The 21,572-nt window shown below is 46.2% G+C and overlaps 1 protein-coding gene across 2 annotated transcripts in view; it reads right to left on the reverse strand.

The window, feature by feature from the left end:
* HSD17B12 (hydroxysteroid 17-beta dehydrogenase 12) overlaps positions 1-21,572 on the reverse strand; it is a 120,976-nt gene that overhangs the window by 62,483 nt on the left and 36,921 nt on the right. The window lies entirely within an intron of this gene.

Here is a 21,572-nt window from a genome sequence, read left to right on the forward strand (position 1 = left end):
GAAACACTGTTTGACCTTTCACAGCTTCACGACTACAACCTGAACTACTTAGAGTTATACAAAACACAGTCTTGAAGAAATTTTTAAATGAAGGTTTGGGTTTACTTCAAGCATAATGCATCATTCTGTATGAGCATGGCACATCCAATGCATCAGGTCATTAGGAAAAAAAAAAAATCCATGTTATCATTCACCTGCTCCTTTGCCTTTGCACGCATCCGACTATTTGTACTGCAAGTGGAGGGGAAAAACCAACACAGCGAAGCTCCCTCACACTATAACCATTTTATCACAAGAATAGATCCTCCAGCTCAGAACAGAGATCCAGCCAGCCCAAGACTTGGTCTCTGGTAGAGGTCAGCAAGAGGTACTGAGAGGAGATTTTGACAAGCCAAGTATTGAGATACCTCTTCAGGATGCTCTTCCTGTCTCCAGCTTGCAGCTCTGCAATTTAGTGGGCTACAGCTGGTGATTTTGGACAAATTCACAGGAGACAAAGCTATTAAGGTATTTTAGAGTAACTTTTTTTTTAATCCATGTAAACCTTTAGCATGTAATACAGACTGTAACAAGAAGCTATCCAGCTGAACTACATCCTGCATGGGACAGTATCATCTCCTTCTGTTCTTTTTGAAACTCACCTGCTAGTTTGGGATTTGGTGCTTTCTCCACTACCTCGATTATGGCAGACAATGACACTGGTCACTTCACGTAACTTTCTGTCCTTTAAACTGATGTTGTGGATTTTCAAGTTATTTTATACATTAAACAGGTAAATCTAACAAATGTAAAAAATTTATAAGATTAGATGTTTAGGAAACCCTTTGATGGGAGTCTCTATGAGAATCCACTTCGACTACAGGTTTGCAGATGGCAAATTTAATTTTAAAATTAAGCACATTTAAAATACCAAAATTATCTAGCTATATTCCATGTATTACAAAAACCATGTTCCTTCCCTACTCCCAGAATTAAAATCTTAGTTTCAAATGCAAGTTACAGAGCAGCATTTCACTGCATCAACAATACACCAAAAATAGACAAACTGGGAAGCACAGAAAGACTAAGAAAGCTGACACTGTAGAGACTGATTTTTGTTGTTGTTGTTGTTTTTGTTGTTCTTAACTTCCAGCTCCAGTGAATCCCAAGCCACAGAAATGCTTGGACATTCCTTCACCATTCTTATCAGCATCCTGCCTTGTGCCAAAGAAAACAAACATTTTCAGCATCTAAGTCTGCAACAAGGATCACTGTGCCCGAGATACACCACTTTTTAGGAAAGAGAGGTAGGGGTCTCAAGAGAAGAAAGGGAGCTATGGAGACTCTCAAGAATATATTCTCACATTGCACAGCCTGCCAGCTTTCAGCTTACAAGCCCATCCAGACCTAAGTAGCTCACACAGAACCACTGGGCGCCTCCATATGGAGCCTTCTGGACTCATGAAAAGCTAGGGAACACCTAGGAGTCAAACATTCATCCAGCCTTGCACTCAACTGATGCCCTAAGTTTTAACATTTATATTTTTCAGATCCTGTACTGCTTAGTGTGTAACTCTGAAACTTCATATAGGCTGTTAGCTACTGTTCTCTCATTCTGGTTAGACATAACAAACCCCCTCTAGGTTTGCACTTCAAGGACACCTTGCTGCCTCAGACACCGAAATATGTAAACTAAAACCTCTAAAGGGGGGGGGGGGGGGGCAAACTTGGGGTAATTACTTCATTGCCTGAAATTGTAATTGGAGAATTAACCCTGATATGCAAATGGCACAACTTATAAAAGTGTGAAAAACACGTGACTTGACGTCCATCTTTGGTTGAAGCCCCTTGGAGGCTTTTTGACTCCCAAAGTATACCTCTGAAGGCCCTTCAATAAATACCCATTTTGACGCTCTTAATCTTGTCTAGCCTCTGTTTTCAGCTAGCCACTTCAAGGCATCACAACCAATGAACTGCTGCCTCACCTCTTCTTCCAACACTCCTTCAACACAGATATTGTTACCCTTTATGACATTTTAGGTCCAGTCTCCAATCCTTAACCAATTATTTACAATGTGGTTTCAAACCCATCATAGTCAAAATAGATGAAGGAAATCAAACACATGGGCTACTTCATTTCTTTGTGAATACCACCTACCACTTTGCCTTCTTCCACAAAGCCACTTCCTTAGGGTTTCCACATTCCGATATTTAAAAATTAAAACGTTCCATATTTAGGAAGGGATGATACAAATCAGGACAGCCACTTAGCTGTGCAGAAGCAAAAACAAGTTTTAACCCCAAGAAATGCATAATGCTATATTATCTCATGCAGCAGAAATATGACTGATAAAGTCTACCTTTGATAAGCAACTTTTTCATTACACACATTTAAGGAGGTTACAAGTCATACCACAAGCTCAGTATATTATCTTCCCAGACACAAATGTGCACAATTGTACCAGGGAACCTTTTTTAGGAAGGTCTCAACCGACAGTGTCTCTCCAAATATGATTAAAATCTAATCCATTTTGTCCCCCTTAAAGCAGCTTCAGCATGTGTGGATATATAGTTTAAGCATACTAAATCTCCACTTCTAACTTCACAAGTGTAAGTAACCAACAATCCTAAAAATTTTATTGCTCTTACATTTGGGAATACCTACTATTACTTATCATAACACTTAAGCTTGGCCCTCCCCCAACAAGCTTCAAAAGCTTTTAAAATTACAAATAAAACTTACCAAGACAGAGTTGACTTAGACCTTCAGCTACTAGTAGTATATGCACCTTTTTCTCTTGTTTCTCTCAGTTCCCTTCTAGCATTTGAGATCACATGATTCAGGTAAAATCTTAGTAAACAGCCAGACCACTGTGAAACGCATCACCCTCACAGGTGAGAGGTCCCCTTGGGTCAACAGTTAACTTGGCTCCAGCAGCAAGTTGTTCCTGGCTTCCACCTCCCACAAGCAACAACCCTTCTCCAACACCACCAAAAGCAGTGAAGAGCCACTCAAAATCGAGCTCCTGTCACTGCTTCACAGCAATTCCAACGTTTGGGTTCAGGGGAAAAAGGGAGGGGCCATCAGCGGTATCAACTGCTCCAATGACAGCAATTCCTTGCCAACCTAGACAGTTCTTCAAGGACACAAAGATCAATCCTTTAAGAAAGCCTCAGGTTTTCTACACATAAACAAGACAGCTGCTGTGGACTACGAAGGTTCTGAAGTCCAGCACCCTAGAAAGCAACTGCAGTGTGGCACTCCCGCCATGGAATTTGTGCTGTAGATTCACACTCAGTGAGTTACCGCCTCACCATCCAAAAACTGTGTGGCTTTGAGCCCCTCCTGCCATGCACTAGACAATTCCCAACATCCCAGACCAGAAGAGATCTCCTATCTTCTACTGTTAGAAGTCAGCTGGCCTATACACATTTATCACAAAGAGACCTTGAATAGCTTCTCCAGGAAGTCATTTTATACCTGATCAGCACCCCAAAACCATACATGAAACTATTTCTCCACAACACTGCCACACGGGGGTATTTTGGGGCAAGCAGAGAGGGCAGCTGAGGTGACCAGTCCAGCAGGAGGCTGATTTGCCCATCCCATGCCTTTGCTGCCTGCACCAGAGCAGTTCACCCTCTGCAGACAATAAGCAAAGCTGCGTAAGCAGCCGAGCACAGAAGATGAATGAACCGTGTAACACTGAAGATCTGTGAATTGAAAAATCTAATGCACGAATTAAAATCCATACCCTCGTTCCCCCTCTCCTTTTCCCCCAAAAAAGAAATGTATACAGCAGGACATAAAAGGAGAAATAGAGAGAGGTGGAAAAACGTGGTCTGACACATTGAAAAAAATTGATGGCCTGTCACCCAGACGCTGATGAATATGTTTTACAGGATAAAAATGGCAACCTAGAGTCTAAAAATAAAATGCTGTGCTGCAGACCTGTCTGGTTCGGCAACACCACTGGAATACAAACACACTCCTTTGCTGGTGTATCTTGACTAAGATTTCAAAATAAGAAAAGGAAAAAAAGCACTGTAGAACATATATTCTATTTTCAAGAGGACGGATTTGGCGTTTGTGGGGTGTTTTTTTAGTAAGAATTCAGATTAGCATTATACTTCACTTGCATTGTGTAACTGCCATTAAAAAAAACCCTGCTAAATTTTAAGTGATTGATGAGAAGAGCAGAGTACCTCATGCTGCACAAAGCAATTTTTTTCTTCCCTTCCCCTGACAATTACAATATAAGAACATATTTATCAGTGCTTTTAAACTGTAATTCCAGTAAGCTTTAAAATGTATTTTTAGAATCATGCTGCAGACAGAACTGTGGACATTGCTATTTTGAAACTCACCCCACCCCCAGAGACAGAAAATAAAACCTTTTGCTTCATTCTGTATCACAGTTTAGATTAAAAACGTGCTTAGCTGAGAAGTAAAAATGACTGAACATCATTCAACACTAATTTCTCAAGACTATCCACACTGCAGACAGGCTGCCTTATGCAGTATAGATGCTATTTTTAGCAAGTGATGCAATAGCTGCAAGGGCTCTCCCAGAACCTTTAATTTAAGAGCCCAAGCCATACTAAAATGCGCTTCAAGATACCTAATATCCCTGCACTGTCACCTTCCCATTCTCTGCACCAGCCTACTACCGACACAGGTCACTCCTTTTTAAGTTTAATCTTCCAAGAAAGAGACAGATTTTACATGTGAAGAGAAAATCTGTATCTATACATCCGTCAGCAAACACACCTGCCCTGCACTGTATATGACAAGAAAGTTACACAACACTGTATAGAGATTTTCTGACCTCTTGGTTTTCTATTGAAATACGAAGCAGCTTGGTGAACTTGCTGAATTTTTGTGAAGACTTTGAAAAGCCCACAAAGCTAATACATCTAATCCTTCCCCAGGCTGTTTCCATTCTTGGAGATCTTTTTAGAAGTTCTTGTGTCTAACAGACAACTGTTAAGACACATTTCTAAGTGACTGTTTCAACAGCTAAAAATTCTAAAAACAAGAAGAGTTCCTGAAATGCTAGGGCTTTTTAAAAATTGTTTTTAAAACAGGATAGGGATTTTCCAACCCTTTGGATTTGTGGATCCTTTATGTTCTGCAGTAGTCATGTAGACCTCCATGTAACAGTCAAGCTTACTGGTAAGTTTTGCACTGACCCCTTTTAAATTCTGATTCCACCTGCCCCCTCCCAAAAACCCCAGAGTTAATCCCAAAATCAGAACTACCCAAGAAACTACTTTTGTTTAACTTCTTACCTTCAGGGACCCATGGGAGGGGACACCATACAACAGCTCTAAAAAAGCCTTTATGTTTTGAATGGGTAGTCATGGTGTGTGCTATATAAATCCATGACCCCGACCTGCTGCCCTGTAGAGTTTGAGTCCTTTGGTTATTAACACAGGCAGGGGACATGTAAGAGCTCTTACCTCCTATTTCAGACCATCCATTTATCAGTCATGGCCAGAACTTTGGGCTCAGGAGAAATTCCTATATGTGTATCATGTTCCCAAGTTTTACACCTCAGCTCCTATAGTGCACTAACAGATTGTGAGAGAGCAGGTATTAAGATGGCTCTGGGCACAGCAAAAGCATTTGCTTTGTGTAAGGATATTTCCCAAGATCTTTCCCTCTTCGTGAGTTCTCATCATGCCACATACCATGCAAGAAAGACAGAAGCAGGAAAGCTTGACAAAACTTCTTGTTTGAAGCAGTAAAGGTCTGCCTCGCCACCACCCACACAATGTATTCACTTCCTCTCCCTCCAACACAAGCATTGGGGAAGCCAATGTCAGCAGAATTCATAAGATCTCCAGGCTATCTGGGAAAAAGGAATCCAACTGCAAAGAGGTGAGACTTGGAGAGATTTCATTCTCCCTTCGAGATCCTGACTGCTCAGAAGTAGAACAGAAGTTGAGCAGAAAGACATCCAGTGATATTTTATTCATTTTGGCTAGAAGCAACATTAAAACAAGCTGTACACTGAGAAGGTAGCATTAGCTCTAGGGACACAGAGGTACGAAAATAAGGATTCTGCAGAACAGCTGAAGTGGCAACAAAACTCATGCCCAAACGTGTAACCTGCTCAAGAGTAAGACAGCTGAAGCACAGAGACTTCCACATCTGATGCCCCTAAACAGCAGGATGGGAAGCATCACACTGGAATTTTACAGGGCCTTGTGAAGGTATCAAGAGGATAACAGCTGCAGAATGCAAGTTCAGGCCCTTCAACGCATATACAGCAGGAAACAAGTGTACAAATGTACATCAGCTTCACTCCCGCATGGCAGGAGAAATGACAAGCCAGAAGAACAGACCAGTTTCCATAGCCAGTTCCTCACAGTTTTACTGAGTCTAAGTAAGAGCACAGAAGCCACATAATATGTGTCATGTTAGACATAGAAATAAGAAACATTAGTGTCATAAGAGGCTGAAAGAGCTGCTGCCATGTCACCCAGCCCACTGCTCCTCACTCGAGGCTGCAGAACTGTGGGAGTGCAGGACATTCACAATCCTTATTACATCTGTGGTCAGCTTGTCTAGGGTAAATGCAGACTGAAACTAATGTGACCACCAGAGGTGAAAGCCTCCAGCACTTAAAATGGATAATAAAATGGAAGGGTTTAGAATAAGAAGCCACCTGAGCTAATTAGCAAAGTAGTTCACATTAAGCAAGAACCAACATCATCTTGTTTAGAGAGACAGTACCGGATCTTCTAGTAGAACATTATGCTTCTGTTCTCATGACTGGAAACATCCAAAATTTCAAGTCACCCAAATCATCAGTTCCCAAGGACAAAAAAAGGTGGACTGACCATTTAAGCTGCCTGTTGCTATCCAAGACACAAACCAACATTCAATTTGACCCTTCCTTCCTTCTCCCTTGCTATTTTGGAATGCAGAATCTGTGCAATCTTATTCGAACCAACAGCTAAAGTAGTTCTTCTGGGGAGGAGGAAAACACCCCTCAGGGTGTCCCCTTTCGCAGGTTCAACCATGACTATACGTACACCAAGATCTACAAGAAGCTCATAAGCATGTTTATGCTATGCTAGGAATGGCTCTAAACATTTTATAATCCCTAACATTAAATAACACCTTTATTTCTGTTAAAAAGTGGAGCCCTCTCAGATGTACTGGAAATAGTTACTCATGGCTTGTTAGAGGCAAAGATGGCTTCAGGGGTATATTTAGTAGATAATGTTCTGTTAAAAAGATGCGACGAGAAGCACAGATAAAAGATGCCATAGCTGGCAAGCCTTTATTCAGCTGTCAAGATCCTATAAAGGCAAGCCTTAAAAATATAGAGAAGCAGCACTAGAAGAATTTAAATTTCTGCTATCTTTGAAAGTTACCTACTTATGATGAGAAACAATCTACTCAAATAGATGGTTCATACAAACAACACCCCCAGAAATTTAAGTTGTTGAAAAGCCATTAAACTTATCTTCAAGATACCCTGCCTACAAGTGTGAGGTACTCCGCAGTATGCTGTTTCTCAAGCCCATGTTTTGCATTCTAGCCTTTGCACTGGAAGAAGACACAGAAGGGGAATTTAGCTTAATCTGGAAGTGACCCGATCATGTCGCTTTGGGGCACCGCAGCCGCGGTGGAGCCCAGCCCGAGCCGCACCTTCCCGAGCAGGACGCGCCTCTGTCCGCACTGAGCGCTCTCAGCAGCGCCCCCTGCCCGCGGCCGGCGCGGCAGCGGCGAGTGCAGCGCTGCTCAATCGAGCACAGCCCACCATTCATAAAACGGGGGTCGCGCAGCGCTCAGCGGCGGCCGTGCGCTGCTGGAAACCGAGCAAATCGGAACACCGCTCTGTATTTTTTCACCCTAAAATATATATACAGCTCCAGCTAAAATGAGCGTATTTGGTAAGTATTGCTCCACAGAAGTCCCTTCCTTCCGTCCCACGCTCTTAATTACATTCGCTTCAATTAAGTATTTTTATCCGGGGGGGGGGGGGGGGGGGGGGGGGGGGGAAGATGAATAATGTTAACACGCCCAAGTTAATCAACTTAGAAGGCAACAGTTGCCTCCTGAGAAATGCACTCGATAAATTACCATCAAGCATTCGGGAGACTCTTACGTTAAAGCGCTCTAGAAATCCTTGACTGTTTTATTCGTATCGGCACTGTTTTGCAATAGGTGTTTGCCTTAAAGATTTAAGGAAGAACTCGGGCAACACTGCCTTTGCCTTCCCGTTACTAAATAAAGAAACGCCCACCGATGCTTTCTATATTTCACTCCAAGCCCTTGAAAACTTGCAGTATTTCCCCCGGTGGAAAACTCCCCAGATTTTCCCATGGAAACGAGGCTCCCACCATTCCTCCTTAAATGTTTCAGCTACGATTGATTCGATGCACTTTCTTCTCCCTGGCAGAGCAGGGAGGCAGAGGAAGCGCCTGCGGGCACTGCATGGGCTGGCGGAGGCTGCCCCGGCCCCCCCCGGCCGCACGTGGACTAGCCAGTGTCCCTGGCAGTATCCCTGTCACGCGAGGCGGCCGCGCGCCCCCGGCCCCGGGATGGCGGCTCCCAGGGAGCGGCCGTGAACGGCGGCCCCGCCGATCCCCTGCCCGCCCGGGACACTTCGGGAAGAGGACGCGGGAAGCGCTCCCCCGCCGCCGCCCGGCTCACGGACGGGGTAGCCCGCCGCCTCTCGGGGCGGGAAGCCGGGGCGCCCCGGGAAGAGCGGGAATGTGGGCGGAGGAAGCCATGAGCTCCCGGCAGGGCTCACACTGGCTGGCCCCACCACCGCCCCGCAGGGTCTGCGAGCCGGCCCCCGTGATGGCCCCAGGCGCTTCTTAAGCGGAGCGGAGGGAGCGCGTTATGTCACCGGTTAGGTAACGGCGCGGGAGCCGCCGCAGTGACGGCACCACTCCTCCTCCGCCGCCCCCTCCCGCCGCGGCCGGGGCGGCTGAGGTGAGGCGGCATTAACCCTTGGCGGGGGCGGCTTTCCCTCGCGGCCAGCGGATGCCCCGGGAGCGGGGCGGGCTTCCCCCGCCGCCCACCGGAGGCAGCGGGGAGCGGGGCCGGTGCCGCCGGGAGGGCGGCGGGGCGGCCCCGAGCGCCCGCACCTCCGGCGCGCCGTGCGGACCGGCAGGGGGCGCTGCTGCGCCGCGGCGGGCGGGCGGGCGGGGGCGGACAGACGGACAGACGGACGGACGGACGGCCCGGGGCGCCGGCGCCCTGCGGCCGCTGCCCCGTGCCCACGCGTGAGGCCCGGCCCGGCGTGCCAGGAGCACGCCCTATTCCCGGACACTGATCCCAGCACGCCCGCGTCACCGGCGCACGGGGCGATCGGCGCCCTTACACTAAGCATGCACGATCTCGGGGCGCAGGATCCCCGCTCCCGGCCGGCATTGCCCGAGCGCCAGGCTTCCAACAGGACCAGCGCGGAGCCACCAGCGCGCCCAGCCCGGGCCAAGCTGAGCTGAGGCTCAGCCGAGGGCATTCCCCGCATCCCTCGCTGCCACCTGCCCCACGGGTCTCCGCAGCCGGCCTTCACACAGGATCCTCCCACAGCAGAGGACTCGCCCTTAGCTCGCGGCCAGCAGCCCTGCGTACTCCTGTCCCAAGCACAAGGCAGCAGGACACACGCCCGGCAGAGAGAAGGACTCCGGGCAGGCCAGCCCGCACCACACATGGATTTCAGGTCCCACTGAGCCCCGGCTCCATCAGGGAACACTGGCACAGACACAGAACTATTCACCTTGTCCCTGACAAAGTGGAAACTTCTATGCAGAGTTATACCAAGAATGCAGCACTCCCCTGTCAAGATCCACCACAACCTCCTTCCAAGGTCTTCACTGCAATCTCTTCAGTGCCCTTTTTCATTTACAGAGTCCACTCAAGCAAATGGTGACAGGATTCTTCAGCTTGTCCCAAGCAAGCAGACCAGCAGCCATAGCTCAGAAAAAAGGTAGCTCAGAGGAATTTTCAGCAACACCCCCTATCCACAGATGCAATGCTATAAAGGGAAAACAGCCTGCACCAACTGCCAGGATGCTCTGGAAAGCAGCATGCACAGGTTGCACTGCTCTGGCTCCCTGATTGACTTCAGGTACCTCCGGCCCCATCTCTCTTCTACTTGCTGCCTTCCTTCTTTTTTTGACATCCCATTCTTGCAGCCCTCCTATCCCAGCTTCTCAAGGACTCTTTGATTTAGAAAACTTTGTAGGTTCCACAGCAGAAAAGATTTTCACTAGTGCTTCCCCAACTCCTCTCTGAGTGGGACTGGGGGCCAACTATTGAACTTCTGTCTCTGGTCCAAGAGAAAAGCCTCCTTTAGAAGTCAGGCACTAGGAAGAGCAATGGAGGTTGTTCTTACCACATCTGCATAGACTGATCTTGGTACCTTTAGTCCACTGATCAGAACCAGACTGACAAAACAGCTTTATTATCCACAAGTCCTTCTAGCCTCTCTCCCAAAAGACCTGTAAAAATTGCACAAAGCTCCCCCCCGCCAATGGGGCCTGTGCCAGCATCTCTGCTGCTCTCCTTCAGGTCCTGTAAACCCTTCTTACATGTTCAGACAGCCAGTGCCACCTCACCAAAACACTGCTGTCCCACAAGCACCAGGACACACTCACGGGACAAACACAGGCCAGCTGGGGCACAGCATAGTCTGGTTACAGGCCAAGCAGGCCATTGCACATGCAAACTGTCACAGCACTGAATTTAGGTGCACCATTCCTGCTGAAAATTGCCATTGTGGCTAGAGGAAGAAGCTTGCATCAAAGGAACTAAGACACCTTAAGGAAGAGGAGGGAAAAGAAAAAAAAAAAAAAAAGCTTTTTAAGAACATGACCACTGCTCCAGGATTTAGGAATAAGGGCAAACTTCAGACTGCAGAAAATCCACAGCTGGTAAGAATACGTGCATATAGTACCACACTGGGCATTAAAAGTTTTGATCAGCATCCCTTACTTACATGCATCCCATAGTACTAACTCCCCACAAAGTAAGGCTTTAAAATGAATATATAAACCGACTTCTACAGTAAAGGCTATTTTAAAACAATATGCATTTATGAGAAAAGATCTATTGTTACTCAAATCTGCTTCCTCACTTTGTAGAGAATTTATGCTGGAAGTCAGTTTGAGGAGACAAATTCTAGGTTAGTGCACAAGAAACACAGTTTCAATCCAAAGCTTACTAACAGTGACTGAAACAAGCTAGTCTATGCTGGAACGTCACACTAACATTTTTCTGAACAAATGCATTATTTTCAAATGTTGCCAAGGCAATGTTTTACATCGGAAATTCTACACTTTGATTCCACAACCAGCAACAGCAACTAAGTGACAAAGCCAGCTGGGACGAGATGCTACCAAAATTCTGCATAGCTGGCAGGTTGAAAACCCATCTCTTTCATTTTAGTAAAATTTCTTGGCTTACAAAGACTTTCAATTAACAGATTCCCACCCCACCATTTTCAAACACTGTGAAGCATCAAGAATTTGGTTACCAGACTAAGAGTTTGAAATACAGCCAAGCACAACCAGTCTGACCCCAAGGACAAGGTCACAGGAAGAACAGAATACTATAAACTATTGTAGAAGGAATGACAAAGAGGTTTATTTCTTCAAATTAATACCCCAGCTATCAAAGGAATACACCACCATTATCCTAGTCTTTGAAAAGGAAAGGAGCTAGTTAAAACCTGTTAGCAGGGTCTTCCAAAATCATACTCTGCTCTCATAAACAATCCTCTCAAACACACAAGAGGTACACGCCACCCATCTTGACCCACAAAGAACCAAGCAAAACAAGACTTTGGAACAGCCCACCAAGATGGGGCCAAGCAACAGAACTGACAACAGGCTCCTCCTGCAGTTTTAGGCTCAGTTTCAGCCAGCTTAGCTGCAGGATGTCATCCAACCACCCATGCCTACCTGCTTCCTCAGCATCTGTTTGCCAATCGCTTTTCAGGCAGCTCAGAAGCTGACCCCAGCAGCTTCTTCCTTGGTTGGGTCCTCCTTGCAGAGTTAGAGGTCAGCCACACAAGCAGACCTCACCAACACCACCACCACACATTGAGCAAGGTAACGTAAGGGAAGCAGCAAGAGCTCCCAGCCAGTGACCAGAGCAGCAGCAATTCTTTTGGCAGCAGCCTGGTCTTGGAGCAACTCAAGCTGACCACTGGGCTCAACTGTATCTTCAACATACAGTTCCGTAATACTGCCAAGTTTCCCTTCTGTTGCACCAGCACTGGAATTCATATGACCAAAGCAGTCTATGGAGCATAAATAGCCCCAAGTGACTTATTTTCTGCAGGGCACACTCCTCAACCAGACCAACATCACAGCTATCATAAAGAGGAAAAAAGCAAGACGAGAGCTCTCCATCTACCTTCTCTCTCTCTCTGCACCAAACTTTTACATCAGAAAGCCATGATGTAAAAACACACACCCACTCTTGGGACTGAAGGCATCTCATTTATAAACTGACACAATGTGAGAGTGTCAGCAAACTGATTCCAGTGCAAAGGAACATGAACAAGGCTCTGGAGGTTAGAGTGAACACCCAAGGTGAAGAACCAGTTCACCAAATGGAGTATTCTAGATCAAAATCTAGGAACCAACACCAAGTCACGGAGCCCCAAAAGTTTTGCCATAGATCTGGGTCTACCAGGACAAAAAGACTGAGATAATGAGTTTGTATCAGGACAGGTAACTTGCCTTTAAGCACACCTGCAAGTTGACAGGAGTACACATCCCTTTCTGCCATGCCACACAAACACTGGGTTGGACACGTAGGACAATTGAGGGCAGAACAAACTGCAAGACATCCTAACTCTAATCCCTTGTTCAACTACTGACAGAGCAGCAGCTTCTTCCAGCAGAGCAGTGACCCTTCACTGCCCTATCCTTGCTGCTTCTCTCTCCTGTTAGAGATCTGACTCGTGAGCCATGCTGAATCCATGCTGTGGGGGTGAAGAGCTCTTTGGCAGATGGAACTGAGACAGCAGGAATACTGGGCATATACGCCTCTTTCAAGAAAAAAATATTTACGCAAAATAATAGAGACTAACAAGTTTATAGATTAACCATCTTTGCTGGCAGGATAAGAAGGGAAGGGAGCAAAGGGGCTGAAGCCTATGGGAAACACGTCTTCCAGCAACTTCAGAACAATGGAAGAGTTTTGGAGAAACAGATCAGCCAGTCACAGATGAGGAATGTGGAAGTGGGACTTGTTGGAACAAGGATCCAGTGGTGAAGTAGAGTATGGAGAAGAGCAGCATGCAAGCATAAGCAAGTGTTGGTTGGGTAACAGCAGCTGCACAACTGGAGATAGTTCTCTGCCTTCTACTTTCTGTACCTATATGCATCCTCCCACACATGTGCAAACCTCTCCATCTAAAAGCAGGGACTAGATACCTTGTAAGGAGACCAGATTCTTTAGTCTCTGCACAACAGTTTCTTCCCCTCAACAACAAAAACCTTTGTCCCATTGAGCTTATTCCCCTTCTCTCCCATTCCCCTTCTCTCACTACACCTTTTCTCCCTTTCTGCTTCTGTGGTAGTCTTCTAACATACACAAAAATCCTTTGGGAAAATTGTGCTGATTAACAACCCTAGAGCTGAGCTCCTCAAGTCTGCTCTTCCTTGTCCATTAAATATAGAGCTCCTCAAGAAATGGAGACACAGCTGTCCCTCTGGCATGACTGATGGAATACACCCTTTAGAATATGTGGCTCACAATTGCTTAAGAGGAGAAAATAGAAGGGAGGTGTAAAAAACAAAAAAATACCAAAACGTGCAACCAAAACCAAATCTGTACTGTCAACCAGTAAGTTCTGCACATATACAGACCATGCCTGAACCTGAGCCACCCAGCTGTCTCCCACAACTGACAAGCAACTGAATCATGAGAGAAACACAAGAGAACCCTCAGGAGAGAAAGAAGCAGGAAGGATAACAAAAATAGGAAAAGAAGTACAAGAAACAATGGGACAGGCACTATTTTCCCTGAGGCTCGGCTTCTGGACATCTCAACTCCAGTTTTAAGAACTGCTTAATAAGAGGTTTCTTTCAAAACCTACAACTAAACCCCAGGCTTTTAGGTGTCACCATCTGCTGCTGAGGGCAATGGAGTGGATTAGAAGCTCAGTAGGAAATTTTGCATATAGCTCTCTTCCCATGTTAGCTGGAGACGTTTATATTGTGGAAAAGGATTTCAGCACTTGCTAATGACTCACCCAGTGGGTGATGGTGCACTGCTCTAGACTTTAATTCCAGGAATCTGGGAACTTGCATAGATTTGAAAAACAATATATTATTTTAAGGTTAAATCAGGAGTCAAAACCCAGCAGATTTAAAGTAGAATTATTTTGTGCAATTAAATGTACTACAGGGGAAGGAACCTGAATTGCCCTAATTCTAGCATTTTTAGATATTAATGTACTTAATCTGAAAAATCTTCTGCTTTTCTCTAAGAACCCAGGTTTCCTAAAACTCATCAGTAAGTGAGCCCCAGAAGTCATCTGAAGCTAGACACAGCAACTTAGGTAAGTGATTAAACCATGCAAGCCAAACACATGGATGCTTTACCTACTAGTTACAGTGTTTATCCCACATGTGCTTGTAAACAGGTCTAAAGAATCACATTTGGCATTTCTGTTAGAATATTCAGGAAAGATACTTTCTCAGTGTTATCCCTTACATAGCAGAGATGGTCATCCTCACCCTATGGATTAGGAATTAATATATTCATAAAACCAAGAACAACGTGTTTCACCCACCTACCAAAAAACAATTCCTAGGTGGAGAACGGCTGCAGTTTTCCCAAAGGACACTCATCTCTGCCCTCAAACCCTCAGGGCCTCCTGCCAGCTTACTTGCTCCTTACATGGGAGTGCATTTACCCAGCTGGCACTAACACCCAGCATAATTCCAGCTGGGACTTCCTCGCTGAAGACACTTGTGTGCTCACCACTTCTACACAATGCCTTTCCTTGCCATCACCAGGGCACCTCATAGGTAATTCCCAGAGGGAGGGAAGTACACTGGCCGAAAGAGCAAAACAAAGAAACTGGAGCAAGATATTACTCTAGATTATATCCTTGTACAAATTCTCTAGTTTTAAGTAACCAGTTTCCATTACAAGTATTCCTACTTTAAAACACACAGAAGATTGGGAGAATGAGCTAGCTTAAAAGAACACAGCTATACATCCCCAAGTTAATAAATTGTCAAGCATTTCTCTCTCAGGCTGTTTATGGGTATTCTTTTCACCTTAACACAAACATCTGTCCTCCACTCACCATTAGCTGGTGGGGTTTTTTTGCAGGTGGAGAAACCATACTACAGCATCTAACCCTCCTCCACATACATCTCTCTGCTTCTGCAGCTAAACATGGCAAAGTCTGTTCATGTTCTGAATCAAACTGCAGAGCTGTAGATTATGAGCTTGGTTGATGCTGAGGCTGCTCGTGCCCACACATACACATTTGGTGTGCTGGCAACAAGCCAGAAGAGAAGGGCTGAAGTCCCTCAGCGAGGACACAGCAGAACTGGGATTCTGGACAGCTGGGCTCTGAGTAGTTGCTCTCCCTCTACTCTTCTGACCAGAGAGTGCAAGAAGGAGCACTTAATGCAGTAAGTGTTGAGCAATCCTACTAAGCAGAGGTTTAAACAGTCAGTAACATCATGTGCAAATGAAAACACCCGAAAGAAGTAATCAAGCACCAGAAAGAGAGAAAAATTGTAGAAAACAGCAGAGTATGGTTCATTCCTTTATACTGTCCAGGAAGCAGAACTGATTTTGGGGTATGTTAATAGCTGTAGCCTATGTTAAAAATACTAGAGAGCCTCCCTGACTCACCAAGAGCTGCAAGGTCTCTGTAGGAGTTACGGCCCCCCCAAACACCACACAGTGCGAGCTACCGAGTGTAGAGAAACAGGGTCAGAGATCCCACTTCTTCTGGGCTGCTCTGGAAGAGCATTGTTTGCTCAGTCCAACAAAGCACAGGCTGGAGGGATACACTGACAGAAGTCTTCTAAATGACAAGCTATGAGTAGGACTGATGACTAAAGGCAGCTAATTTTTTCACTAGAGAAAATTTAGGATGGATACTTGGAAACATTACATGGCAAAAAGGAAAAAAAAAACCCATACACACTGGAGCACCGTACTCCTGGGAAGTACAGACAGGATTAGGACGCTTGAATCAGACTGTTCTCTGAGCCACTCCTCAGTGCAGTAACCCTTCAGAAGCACTTTGCAAATAGCCATACAAGAAAACAAAACATGCTCTGAGTTCAGGCTGCACATTTCACTTGAGCTGTCACAATCACAAGTTAGTTTACAAGCAAGCTGGCATATTTTCACACATTCTTGACAGTACTTTTCAGGTTAACAAGTGTCATGCTTTATTTCATACAAGGGTATCGTCCAGAATTGACAACAAGGCCAGAAGACCTTCACCATGGACCTGAAGTGCTGAAGACGATAAATCCCTGAATAAGTGATTCAGCTAAAGAAGCAGAGATAACCAAAAGCTCCCCCCAAAGCTCTGCACACACCAGCCAAGCACTCGTGTGCAGGGTAACAGGGAGCTGGGCAGAGCCTCTCCTCTCACATCTTGCAGGGAGAGCAACACTCAGAGAGGTTGAAACGCCCTCCCCCCTCCATTTCCCTACTAATTACACCCTCACCACGCATTGCTCCAGGGTGGCTGTTTAAATCTGCAACAGTGAATTGTGACATGGTCTGTCAACTATCTATCACTGCAAATTGTGAAACACCTGCAAAGCAAGACTGCATTCGTTTGTGCAACAGGGGTTGAAACTCGCTTGCAGAAAACTAAGAAGCTTTAAGGTAACAACTATTTCACTCGATGCTAAGGAGTCTGAAAAATGACACTGCTTGTGAAAGCTGCTCAAAGTCATCAACAATTAGCACCTGGTCAGCAGTAAAGTGAACGTCCTTTGTATGGAGTTCTTAAATTGTAACTAAAATAATTTACCATCTGACTTATTTCGTTAAGGATATCCCAAGAACTTTATAAGGATCAGGGTCTGTTTCATAAGACACCATTTTTAGGGACTGCAGAAAGCATAATCTTACAGATGGAATCTAACTCAAACCATTTACAAGCACAAAATCCAGCTAGTCACTTCTTCCTCTTTACGTAAGCACCACTTCTTATTAATTTAATAACATTATTGATAAGGTCTGAGTTACAGAGCTTGCTATTACCTCAACTTACTAGTCAACAAGAGTCTGGGAATCACCCCCATATTCTTAGTTTTTAAAAGACCTGACTGTACAGACACAAGTATCTACTCCACTGCTCATGTACTCAGTTGCATACATTTTTCATGCCTCCCTCAGTGGCCCTGGTACACAAGCTGCTATTTTTAGATGCTGGACTACGTGTAGCCCTTGCCAAGTAAAAGAAGCCAATAAGGCGGCAGAGAGGGTCACCCAGCTTTGCTGCTGCTCAAAAAAGTTTTTGTTAAATATTTACACAGGAAAAGAATGGTTTAAGACTGAATAAGGGGGGGTTTTGCCTAAAATCAAATTACAGAAAGTTAGAGGCAGTTGAGAGCACCATCCTGATTAACGACCTCTCACAAATTCTTTTTTAAGAAATCTAGAGCAAATTGCCCACATTTAGTTAATTTTGCATGTTAGTGAATAAACTCCAAGAAGCTTAATTAAGGCAAGCTCATCTTCACAAATGTTTGTTGGCCCAAATACAACTGTACAGCTGTATTCACCACATGAGAAAGCATCACCGCTATCAGAAATCTTGTAACCACTAAATGTATGATTATTCAACCATGACTCTGTCAAAGGCACTGAGGGAAGAAGTGGATACTTTTCTAAGTCACTGTGAGGCTTGAAAGAAAGCAGGACTTTTCTTCAAGTGTCACATGGCCAATCACACAAACAAAATAAACTTTGTTTCCAATTAACACATTGCTTCAGCTACAACAAACTGGGGGGAAAAAAACACATTTATCATCAAAATATTTGCCATGTTGAGACAGGAAAAAAAGAAAGAAAAAGATTAAGTATCCCCACAACCAAGTACTGACACAACCAAGATGTTAGATGCTTTACAACACCAGATCAATCCAACTTGCACTGACAGTATGTTCTGAATATACAAAGTTGATTATCTGCATATACTGAATTGGTCTGATCCCACAGCTGACCCTGCTCCAAACAGGAGGTTGGACTACAAGCCTCCTGTGGTCCCTCCCAGTCTAAATTACCATAGAATTTTGAATTCATTTCACCAAGTTACTGAAGGGAAGGAGCAGAAAAACAATTTCATGTTTTCCAGAAAAAGAGGCAGCTTCCTAAAATAGGAGACATGGCAACTCTCCAAATGGGAGCTATAACAGCAGCAGACAGTTCCCTGCTCCAGACACTCTGTACTCCAGAATACACCCAATTTTCAATGGCAGAGAAGCAAGGTGGCTGCCTGCCACTACCGTCAATGGGAGAAGAATAGGACTCTCATCCAACCTAAGGAAATACCACTATGGATCACTACCATCAGCACTACCAACAGATCTGTCTGCCTAGAGGAAGGCAGGAAAACAGCCACATCTTGGCTGTATTCTTGGTGAATTCAGAATGACTCCTTGGCACTCTGGTCCTGTTGAGTGTGTGGTTTATTTAGCTACATTGTTTTTCAGTCACAGGAGCTGTTATTCTTATCTTCTTTTACCAACTTATGAGGCACATTAAAGGTAGAACATTCAACGTGGGAGTTTTCACTGTATACTCTCTCAAGATGCACCCAGAAATCTCCCATTGAGACATGCACCCAACTTCCATAGTGTACTTCACTGTACAGTAGCCAAAAAGCAAGCCAGATGCAAGTTATATGGAGAGAAAACCAGAAAAGCTGCATCCGGACTTTCGCACATAATTGTGACTGTAGAAAAACTAATTTTTTGTCAAAAGAGATGCTATTTCAAGTAGTACAAACCTAATTTTCCCAGAGTACATTACCAGTTCACATAGTTGTTCTTCCTCCTCATGTCCCCTCCTTCTACATACCAGACAGAGCATAGACAGAAGCAATTCCATACATACATCCAAAAAAACCTCTGAGAAAACAGGGATAGAATTTGCAACCCAATTTCAGACATGCAGAAGAGCTAAAGGGCAGTAAGAAGTCCTTCCAAAAGGACTTGTGGTTTAGGGTTTTTGTAAAGTTGCTTTCTATTTGTGCACTAGAAAGAATACATTGACACAGTAACTACAGCAGCCAATTTGCATCAAAAACCACTGGTTATTAAAATACCAGAAAAAAAGAGGAAATGCACTTCTTCCTACAGAATGACTTAGTAATTTGCTAATTCTCAAGGTGACCCAACATATCTGCAGCTATGCCTCCATCCTCCTTTCCATGAGAGGGAACAGAGAGCCTGGCCAGCCACAATATACTTCAGGGCAAACCACCCCAGTGCTTATTCAGACTAAGACAACCTCTCTTCATTTCAGCTGGAGACTACAGCAGCTGCCCCAATAAAGCAGCATCTCACCTGCATCAGCTGCACACAGAGGACACACAACAGCTAGCTCATGATGGCCACACATCTTCCTATAGTGACAGCAGGCACCATCACCCTCTTTCTCCATTCTCCTTGACACTGCAGCAGTGCTCCCACTTTAGAGCAGAGCAATAAACAGGGAATTTAGCTGTGCTGCCAGTGCTCCTCTTCCTCCTCGCCTTGAAGATCACAATCGTGGCAGAGAAAGAGCAATTTCTGTGAACAGCCATTGGCCACATGCAGTGGCCTGCTGCTGCCTGCACTTGTACAAAACAGTGACAGAGGACATTTGCACTGCAGTTCTCTGGATGTCTGAGGATGTGACTGTGGGAAGATCTGCTGTCTACAGTTTGCGGTTCCAGCTGATAAGCTGGCATTTGGCTCAAGCACTGCAAACTTCCATGTTTGCGACAATGCAAAACGAGCTCAAGTGGTCACCAAGACTTCTGTGATGCACCACAAGTCAGCAGGCAACTGATAATTACATTCATTGTACATGTACATACATGATACATTCAAAATCAACATCAGAAGGTCAAAGAGGGTTTGGCTGTCCTGTGCCAACTGTATCTTTAACAGGCATAACACTTCTCCAGCTGAAAGGGAAACCTGGGCCTTAGTCATTTGTACGTAAAGCTGTAACTTGTCCAAGACACTGCTGCAGCATTTTAAGCCTGTGTACATACAGGGCTCAGGACATGCTCTGGCATTATGTATGCTGCCAGTAGCAGCGCTGGTTTACTGGTGTCTCACACAAGCAGACATCCAACTACCCAGCCACATGTTCATATACAAGTTCGGTGTTGGCTGCAGCAGAGGCTACGGGGGAGCACTGTCATAAGCCAATGGACCAGCTTGTTGCAGGACTGCTCTACCTACAGGTCTGACACCTGCAAGCAGCTGCAGCAGCTGAGCACTTGACGTCCTCCTACTCCCCTTGAGGGAAGGAAGTACCTTTTGCAGCCTTTTAAACTATCATCTCATCTTAAACTCACACCTCTTACACTTTACAATTATTTTTGTGGCCCACTTTATCAATTCCCAATCAGGCACAGGACTTGCCCTTCCCACTGACTTTGGCCAGAATGGATTTGAAAATTCCCTTGGCCTGATCTGTTGCACTGGCAGAGAACCCCTCATCATTACTTACAGGCCACAGGGGAAGACTCAGATGGAAGAAATTGTTTTTCCCCAGCGTGGCTCCTCTGACCAGGAATCGAAGTACTGAGAAAAGTTAGAGCAGCGTAGCACTGAAAATACCCTGGTAACAGCCTCTGCTGTAGTTCCACAGCGCTCCTGTATTTCTGGGATGCCAGCTAAATGCTGTCGCCACCCCTTCCCTGCCACCGCCACTGTCACCCCCTCCACAGGGAGGGCCAGTCGTGCTTCAGTCCCTTCCTGAGCGCGGCCCGGGACCGAGGAGGGGTCGAGCTGCAGGAGCAGGCGGGGTTGGCACAAGTTCCGCGCCGCTCCGCCGTCTGCCCGCCGCTCTCGGCGGGGCTCTTCCCTCGCCCTACGGCCCGGCGCTTCTCCCGGGGCAGCCGCGGCTGCCGCCGTTCGCCCGCTGCTCCCGGTGCGGGGCAGGGGCCGCGCGGCCCCCGGTTCCCGCTGCGCCGGGAGCGGCCGCGGCTCCGGGGGCGGCGGGGCCGGGGCGGGCCTGACGTCAGCGATGAGGTGCGAGGCCGCGCGCAGGGGGCGGCGCGCACCGACCGGCCGCGCTGGGAACTGCGGAGCGGCCCCGGCTGCGCGGCCCCGGAGCCGCGCTGCGCGCCCGGCCGCCCCGGAGACACCAAGTTCAAACACGCCGTGCCCGCCCGCCCGCCCGCCCACAAGTCCCAACACTGGGCGCTTCTCTCAGGACCGACCCGACCGGCGCGCTCCGGCCCCGCAGATTTCGCGGGGAGCGTGAGAGCAGCACCCGGCTCGGCGGGGGCGCGCCCGGCAGAGCAGCGGAACGCGCCGGCCCCTCAGCGACTGCCCCAGACCGGCCTGCCCCGGACCCGGCTGTCCCCCCCGGGCGCTCCGCCAAACTG

Source organism: Corvus moneduloides, chromosome 6, assembly GCF_009650955.1.
Source record: "Corvus moneduloides isolate bCorMon1 chromosome 6, bCorMon1.pri, whole genome shotgun sequence".
In the NCBI taxonomy this organism is placed as follows: domain Eukaryota; kingdom Metazoa; phylum Chordata; class Aves; order Passeriformes; family Corvidae; genus Corvus; species Corvus moneduloides.